The sequence below is a fragment of the Monopterus albus genome, unplaced genomic scaffold (genome assembly GCF_001952655.1).
Source record: "Monopterus albus unplaced genomic scaffold, M_albus_1.0 scaffold81.1, whole genome shotgun sequence".
In the NCBI taxonomy this organism is placed as follows: Eukaryota; Metazoa; Chordata; class Actinopteri; order Synbranchiformes; family Synbranchidae; genus Monopterus; species Monopterus albus.
The window spans coordinates 923,299-931,316 of NW_018127961.1; the positions used below are offsets into that span (position 1 = coordinate 923,299).

An 8,018-nucleotide genomic window follows, 5' to 3' on the forward strand; every position below is an offset into this window, starting at 1 on the left:
ATAAAGAAAGTGTCTGAATATGTCCTTTATTTAATTTATATGCTCAGCTTCATGGATGCGAGTGCGGCAGTGACACAACACAAAGCCGTTCTGTCACCGCAAGCTGCAGCACAGTGCGGGGGAGGAGGGGAGGGGTTACAGAGCGACTCACAGTGAACCTTTGAAAGTGTCAAATGGAACTCAAATTAATAGTCATAAAATAACATAAAAAAGGACTGGACGCTGTTCGTGTGACTCGGACTCATGCTCTATAAATATAACATTTCAAAATTCATCCGGCGGGCCAAAAATATTTCAGGGTGGGCCAGGATTGGCCCGCGGGCCGGACGTTGCTGACCCCTGGTCTAGACCTTACTGTTATCACTATTATTACATAGGGGAATCCCAACAAATCGCCCTTGAGCAGCACTTGGCACACACAAAAAGAAGAAAATGAAGAAATAGCCGGCATTCGAGAGTGGAACGTGCAAACACGTCTGCCTCAGTGGGCGCCATCTTGCATATCTTGTTCAGAAGACCTGTTCAAACACTTCTTTTTACCAACCTGCAGTGCAGCACAACAATTAATCTCTCACAAAATGCACTAATGCACACAAAACATTCATAATATCTCAGGGTCAGTCTCCCAATAGTAACTCTTTGTTACCTAATACAGTGGTCCCCAACCACCGGGCCGTGGCCCAGTACCGGTCCGTGAGGCATTTGTTACCGGGCCGCACAGAAAGAATAAATAATTTATATAATTTCCATTGCATTGATTTTTAGAGTCTGGAAGATGTTTTATTATGAAAAACGACGTATCATCCACCTGTGCCCCTTGACACGTCAAGACGCATGTGTCGGTCACGACGTCACGTGATACGTTGCTTAAAAAAATAAGCCCGCAAACTAGCAAAAAACAAACGTCTTTGAAGGGCTTCTTTTCAAAGGGGAAAGGCCAACTGAGGAGCCAGAAGAGGAGCCCACGACCTCCACAGCAAATTTGAAATAGCAAATTTAACTCTCTTAGAGTTAAAATTAACACTCTCTCGGGGTTTATATGGGAACCACTGGAAAAGTGTTAAATTAACACTTTTGAAAGAGTTACAATTATAAACACTATGCAGTGTTACTTAACAAACTCTTACAGTGTAAAATTTTAACACCACAACAGATGACAAGAACACTAAGTAAGTGTTTAAAGTTCACTCATAACAGACACTGATGGAGTAAATTGTCAACACCACTAGAAATCAGGTTACCATCTTATGGTGACAATTTATGCTAAAATAGTGTTGATTACACTACTAATGTTGCAGGGAAACAAGCCCAGGGCTCCCACTAACTCTGCATTATGGTGAGTTGATATAGTGTTGAATTATTGTAATTGCCTAATAAAAGTGTAATTGTTGCATTCAGATTACATGAATTGACAACGGTTTTTGTTATTGGAACCCCCGTACCTCTACCTGGTCCACGGTACAAAAAAGGTTGGGGACCGCTGACCTAATACACAGTGACTTTTTTTGCCATTTTTTCATTGGTAATTTCAAGTACACAAAATGAAACTAAAGTAATTTTGGTAATGCAACACAAAAGAATATACCTATTCACTATACCCATATAGGACAGCTCCAGAAATAGAAATACAACAAGTGCGAGTCAACCATGTCTTATGTCCTCCCATCAACACCCTGAAAAGAACAGCTTGATCCATCCATAACAATGCTCTGCAGATGTGTCCAGATGTCCAGCATTCATACAAAAGGGACATCAAGTCATAAACTTGTCTGTGAGGCTGAGAACTGGAGAGTCAAGTGGAGGAAAAGTAGCATCACCCCTGGCTCTAGACCACTCTCTGAAGTGAAGAGTGAAATGCCACAATTACAACACATTCAGATTCATTCTCACCTGTCCCCTTTTCACCTGGCACAAGTATTTCAAAGAGATTAAGAAGAAATCTAAACAGATGCTCAGTGTTGTATGTCTAAATTATGAGCTTCTTAGTTTAAGTTTCTTATTACATGTTGATGTACCAGAATGTAGTGCACTGCTATCTTATTTACAGTATTTTGCGTTATGGTATGTTTTGAATGTAAATTTACCAGTTTTTATAATAGTATAAATGTGTAAAATAAACACACAGCGTTTGGGTGTTGGTTGAGTTTATGAAATCTGGAAGATGTGAAAAGTGATCCACAGTTTATTCCACACTGACTGCTGAAAAAATGTTTCCTACCAGCTTTAGTCACTAGCTAGGGTCCATCTCTAGAGGTAGATAATGTAAATAAAATTTAACATTTGTGTTTAAGCTTTGCACGTAGAGTAACTTCACTTAGTGACACAGTAACAACAATAGCAAAGTGACACAATGTTAAGTGTAAAACTAGATGCTTTGCTGTTGTTGCTATAGTCTAAGGGTGACAACAGGCAAAGCCTGTTGTGAATGTCATCACTAAGAGGCGTCTCAGATGACATGTTAAAACTTTGACTGGGGTGTACTGATCACTGCCACCTCAGAGAGCTGGAAATCTAAATTTGAAGAACATGAAACTGAGCTAGGTGGGTTTTTTTTAAGTAATATGAAAATGATGCATGAATTCATGATTGAGCCACACAGAAACACAGCCACTACACCATGGACGGAGTGAGGGGGTGTAGTGTGCTAGGATTTCTCTTGAAGGCAGTGGGCAGCACATCATGTTCCCTTTTTCAAGCTGTCATCACCGTGTCCGTGGGAAGAATGAGGCTGACAGCCGATAAGCCTGTTTGATCTCAGCCACTATGTCACACTCTTGTCGAGCTGAGCACAAGGGATCAACTGCAGAACTTTGTGCACACTAGACGGCGGGGGGGATGCTGTCATAGTTGTATAATGGATGGTGCCTCCAGGATATCTCCTGAAGCACATGCCTTAATTTTTACTATTTCACTGGGTAATTTCTTCTTCACAGGACATCAGGGAAATATAGTTTCAGCAGTTATGGGCCACTGTGGTCTACGAGCACATACCATGTGACTGTGACATCTTGGGCTCAGATCTAGCATGTGTCTTGTCTCTCTGGTCTCAACATTTAAAATGAATTTGCTAATAAATGCAGACATGCTAAATAAAGAAAAAAAAAATCTGCCATCATTTCTTGTTCAACATTAGCAGGGGGCTCATCTAGCTGTGGTATAGCTGTGAACTTGGTTTCTGTGAGGAATGCCAACAATTCCAACTATCTGTCCTGGGAAAACTGAAGGACAAATGTAGAAATGGTTTCCCACACTGGGCTGTGTTTGATAAGGCAAAAGAGCTAAATAAAACCAAACAACCAAGTCGCAAGTGATGACATACTGTCAACTCTGGCTCAATTCCGACATGTTCATTGCACCATAACATGGGAACATCATAGGAACAAATGCTGTCATCCTGCTCACTACATCCAGTTCTACCATTCATTCACAGTAACTGTAGTTAACTGATGTTGACGTAGACTTTTGTAATTAATTGTATAGTATGATTGCAGTATGACCATTTGTCATTCTGTAATAACTAATGTTTTTTTTATTTCTCCAGGTCTGGGCTGGAGAAATAAAAGCTTCGGTATGGCAGAGCTGCATACCCTGTATACACCGTACATACAAGGTTCAGATTCAATGCAGAAACATAAATCAGGGTTAACCATGTGAAACTTGAAGGGTTGGGGCCAGGAAAAGACCAAGGCCAAGAAAGATTGACAATTGCTTAGATTTAACTAACTTAAGATAGACATCTAAATGTATCTATTGCACAAACATGTTGAGCAGGACTATTTTCCTACAAATTCTTGGTAAATTGAGACTTTTTTCAAACTCAAAAACATGGCTGACTGACCATGTCTTATGAGGTAATGTAATAGTTCTGAGGATATTTTACAGGGAAAAGTCAGCAAAAAATTTACGATACAAAAATAACAAAAACTCATTTTGGAAAAAAAATGCATCAGTGTTAACCCCACAGTCGACAAGAGCATCAAAGGCATTTAAAACATATATTCAGACAGCAGAAGGACCAGAGGAACCTCTCAGTGACACTACAGGAAAGGTGCAGAAGATATGCTTGGAGTAGTAAGAAGTCAGACTTATGTGTAATTATGTGTGTTGTTGTCATTTGTTCATTTGTTCTGTTCTGCATGTTTGAAAGAATAAAAATCAATCAATCAATCAAAAGATATGCTTTATTCATCCATCCATCCATTCTCTAAACTGCTTTGGGGTTTTAGGGCACTGGGACTGATACCAGCATAAACTGGGCAACAAGCAGACATCACACTAAAATCTACTGGCATTCTACTTAAAGTGTATGTCTTTGGACTATGGCAGAAAACAAGCTGAACCCAGGCTCTCAGAGGGTCGCCACTGTGTTGCCCAGAGCTTTTATACTAACAAATGCAGAGTGTTGTGGTAAGTGTGTACTCAGGGAAAGTAACGTGATGAAATAAAGTAAAGGCATGATCACTGTAACCACTTTGTCAGTTGACACAAAAGTAATCATTGCTGCTCTCAGTGCAGTGAAATCAATATAGCACATAGTCAGTCCCAACACATCATGTATGCAGCTGCTTTTAACACTAAAGCTAAGATTGCTGTCTACACACTGATGCCCTAATACTGTATAGTCAAACTCCTGCACCTTCAACAGTATACTTTAACTGCAGGCATGCTCTAAATATAGTGATAATAAATTCAGTTGCTGTAGTTCAGTCACTCACCAGGTGGAAGGTGGGGATGCCTGCAGCCCAGGTGAGTGGTTTCACACTGTTGGGTAACTTCTGCAGGTGTCTGCTTATAGTATCCTTCCTTATCCTCCAATGACCTTAACTGAAAGTTAACAGCACCTGAAGAAAGCTGTAAAGAAACACAATGTTTAACTTCAGTTTTACTGCTAGAACTGCTGTCACGGTGGAATTCAATTGAGCAGTAAAACAAATACTGATATAAATATTTGGAAGTTTAAAAAAAAAAAAAAAAAAATCAGCCAACCAACTAACAATACACAGTAGTGACCAATAAATCCCCCTTTCCCTAAACACAGACTTGTGACTAAGAAAATATACACCAAGCAGGACATTTTTAGTTTTAGTATCAACTTGTCTGAGCTCTCTGGTGAACAAACAAGGCAATGAAAACACTGTTCCTAAACAACCTCAAACATCTCTGCACTGCAATGTCTCCTTACCTATTACCAGATACAACAATCAGGCATAGCATTATGACAACCTGAACATCTGTATGCACTTCAGTGCAACACTTCTGCCCTAACATTTGTGTTTATGAAGCTCAAAATGTTTCAGTTTTTGGTGAGATTGTCATAAATGTATAAATTCAAGATGTCTGTATATTTTTGTCCTGCCCACTGACATACATGAGAGGGTCAGAATATTAGGAACACCTCTGAATATAACGTAGTCCAGTACAACGCCACCTTTAACTATGACCTCAATAATGAATACATCACTGAATTTATACATTTATGACAATCTCACCAAAAACTGAAACATTTTGAGCTTCATAAACACAAATGTTAGGACTGAAGTGCATACAGATGTACAGGTGGTCATGATGCTATGCCTAGTCGGTGCATATACAATGATGCTGATACATCTTTAGAATCAGTAACGTCAGTTTATATTTTATCCTGGCTGATTTACTACACATGGTCGAGTGCCTACCACTACCTAACGTGATCCACAATCAATTTTAACCATAAATGTTGATGTCACTGTATCACATCTGAACCAAAAAGTGGGCGAGTTTAGTTTTGCTTTTGTTTCTCGGTCTTACTTTGTAATAGTAACCTGCCCACTACAGAGCTGCGATTTCACGCGGTTCATTTGGGAATTCCTATTTAACATGTGCTTTCAAAACTGTACCTGAGTTAAGACCCTCTCAACCCTTTGCCTACAGCCACGAAAGAACAGTCTGTGCACTAGTGCAGGCTTGTTCGTGTCCGCCTAAGTTAAAAACCTGAGGAAATTTTAGTGCAACAATGAGAACATACATTTAGAAACGGTAGCTACAGATGTAATACAAGCAAAACAAAAGCCTGTGGAGCATTAACAAATGGTGGCTTCAAATCACAAGCAAAGGAAGAAGTTGGTGTCTACTCTACAAAACTCAATTAACGTTAGCATAACAAGCAACAATGCTACGCGTCTGGGATGCGCCAGCGTTATACACGATGTGATCTACTCTGCTGTCAGGACATTCAGAACAGTAGCTAGCTATGCATTTAAGGTAACAGGATTTATATGGAGGTATAGTTTATCTGGTTGCTTTCATTTTTAACTGGGCAATGTGAAATGATATGGACTAACGCTACATTTTATCTGAGTTGACCCAAACGTAACGCGGGTATACGCTGAGTCTGAATGAGGGAGTTTTAGTGGAATAAAAGCAATAAATATAAACAGCTTTCCTCAAACTGGAGACTTACCAGTTAGGTTAGAGATGCCACCAGAGTTAGGTTCTCACTGTGCCAGTAACTCGGTAAACGGCACAACAACACACAGGAACACATGTATCAACAACAAGTGTCAGTATGGAGATTGTTAAACCAAAGATAGCTTATACAGACGATGTACTGCATGTGTGAAATAATGGCACCATTTCCGGTCTGACATGACGCATGCGCCTTCCAAAAGCTTTGCCAATTTTATATACAGTATATGTATATACAGCAGTGCAAAAATACATAGAACTCTGGCGTCACCTAGTGGACAACTAATGACACTATGGCATTTAGTCGAGGCTCATTCCTGAGGCTAACACCTGTATTTAACATTTCGTGATTTAAGTTTTGGTTATAATTAGGGTAGTGATGAGGGTCTACTACAGTCTCTGTCATGATCCAACAAGCACTGTTGGTGTACCCACGTAACTCTTTGCTGATATAGTTTTTCTTTCGTTCATATAGGCTCTTCATGAGACTTCCCTTCTTGCCATATTAGACCATTTTTCAGTTTCAGTTTGCAGGTTTTTAGGAAAGGTGCAATTAGGAAACAACTATATAGGGGGTAAAGCAGTTTGACTTGCTGTTGAATTAAGCACAAGCTGGAAAATTATGTTGCCTATTGTGGTTTGGAGGAAAGTTCACAAAAAGGAAATATTAACAATGCCAAACAAAACATTCAAGCACTGGGTCAAAGCACTTTCAGAAATAACAGTGAGTTGAATTAACACTTCTGACAGGAGTGTCTGATATTTTCATTTGGATCCCACTCCAAAGCATGGATGGATAATTAAACTGGCCTATCAGACACAAGAGCCAAAGAGAGAACAGCAGAATGGCCCTGCTTTAAGGAAATAAAAGATGAGTCTCAGGCTTTACTTGATGGTTTCCTATAATTATTTTAATAGTGTGCTGTATTATTTATTTATCCTCATCTCCATCATGAACTAAATATTGAGGTTCAGGTGCAGTTTTTGAACAGAAAGCAACAAAATGACATAAAAGAGCTTCCAACAACACATCCATGTCATTTATGATTGTTTTGCTCCCATTTAGCAGGAGAGCTTCATGTTCATGTTACTGTTCACTGTCTCATAATCTGTCCATGCATCAAAATAAGACATCCCTTTCACTGCTATAAACAATCTTACAAACAATCTGACAAACACAGATACAAACACATGGTTTTCTTTGGAGTCACTGTACATGATGAGTTCTGAGAAAGAACATCACAGTTTCTACTACAAAATGTATTAAGAATTACCAGTTAATCAAAGTGATAAAGGTAAGGCTACAGCTAAGACCAGCAGGTGGCAATCAAGTGCTGTGCGTCATTGTACTGCACAGTATATTCCCATTTTGTGCATCTGACATCATTTCAGACAGGCTGAGGTGCCAAAAACAATATTTATTAAGTCATTCGGCCATTTTATTGTGTTACATTCACCATGCTGAACAGTTTACACCAGCTTATTTATAATAAATGTTTCTCAACATAGAGTCAGTTAGAATTAGTTGTGGTTAAAGTCCTCATTAGTTACACAAGATCTGGACTACATTAAAT

General features: G+C 39.3%; 1 protein-coding gene across 1 annotated transcript in view; it reads right to left on the reverse strand.

Annotated features, from left to right (window-relative positions):
- Window positions 1-6,610, reverse strand: part of ncalda (neurocalcin delta a) — a 97,099-nt gene extending 90,489 nt beyond the window's left edge. The window contains exons 1-2 of the mRNA XM_020606744.1: window positions 6,440-6,610; window positions 4,716-4,851 (exon numbers count right to left, since the gene is read on the reverse strand). The gene's annotated coding sequence lies outside the window, so the exon portion shown is untranslated. The remainder of the gene's footprint in view (window positions 1-4,715; window positions 4,852-6,439) is intronic.
- Between the last annotated feature and the right edge of the window lie 1,408 nt (window positions 6,611-8,018).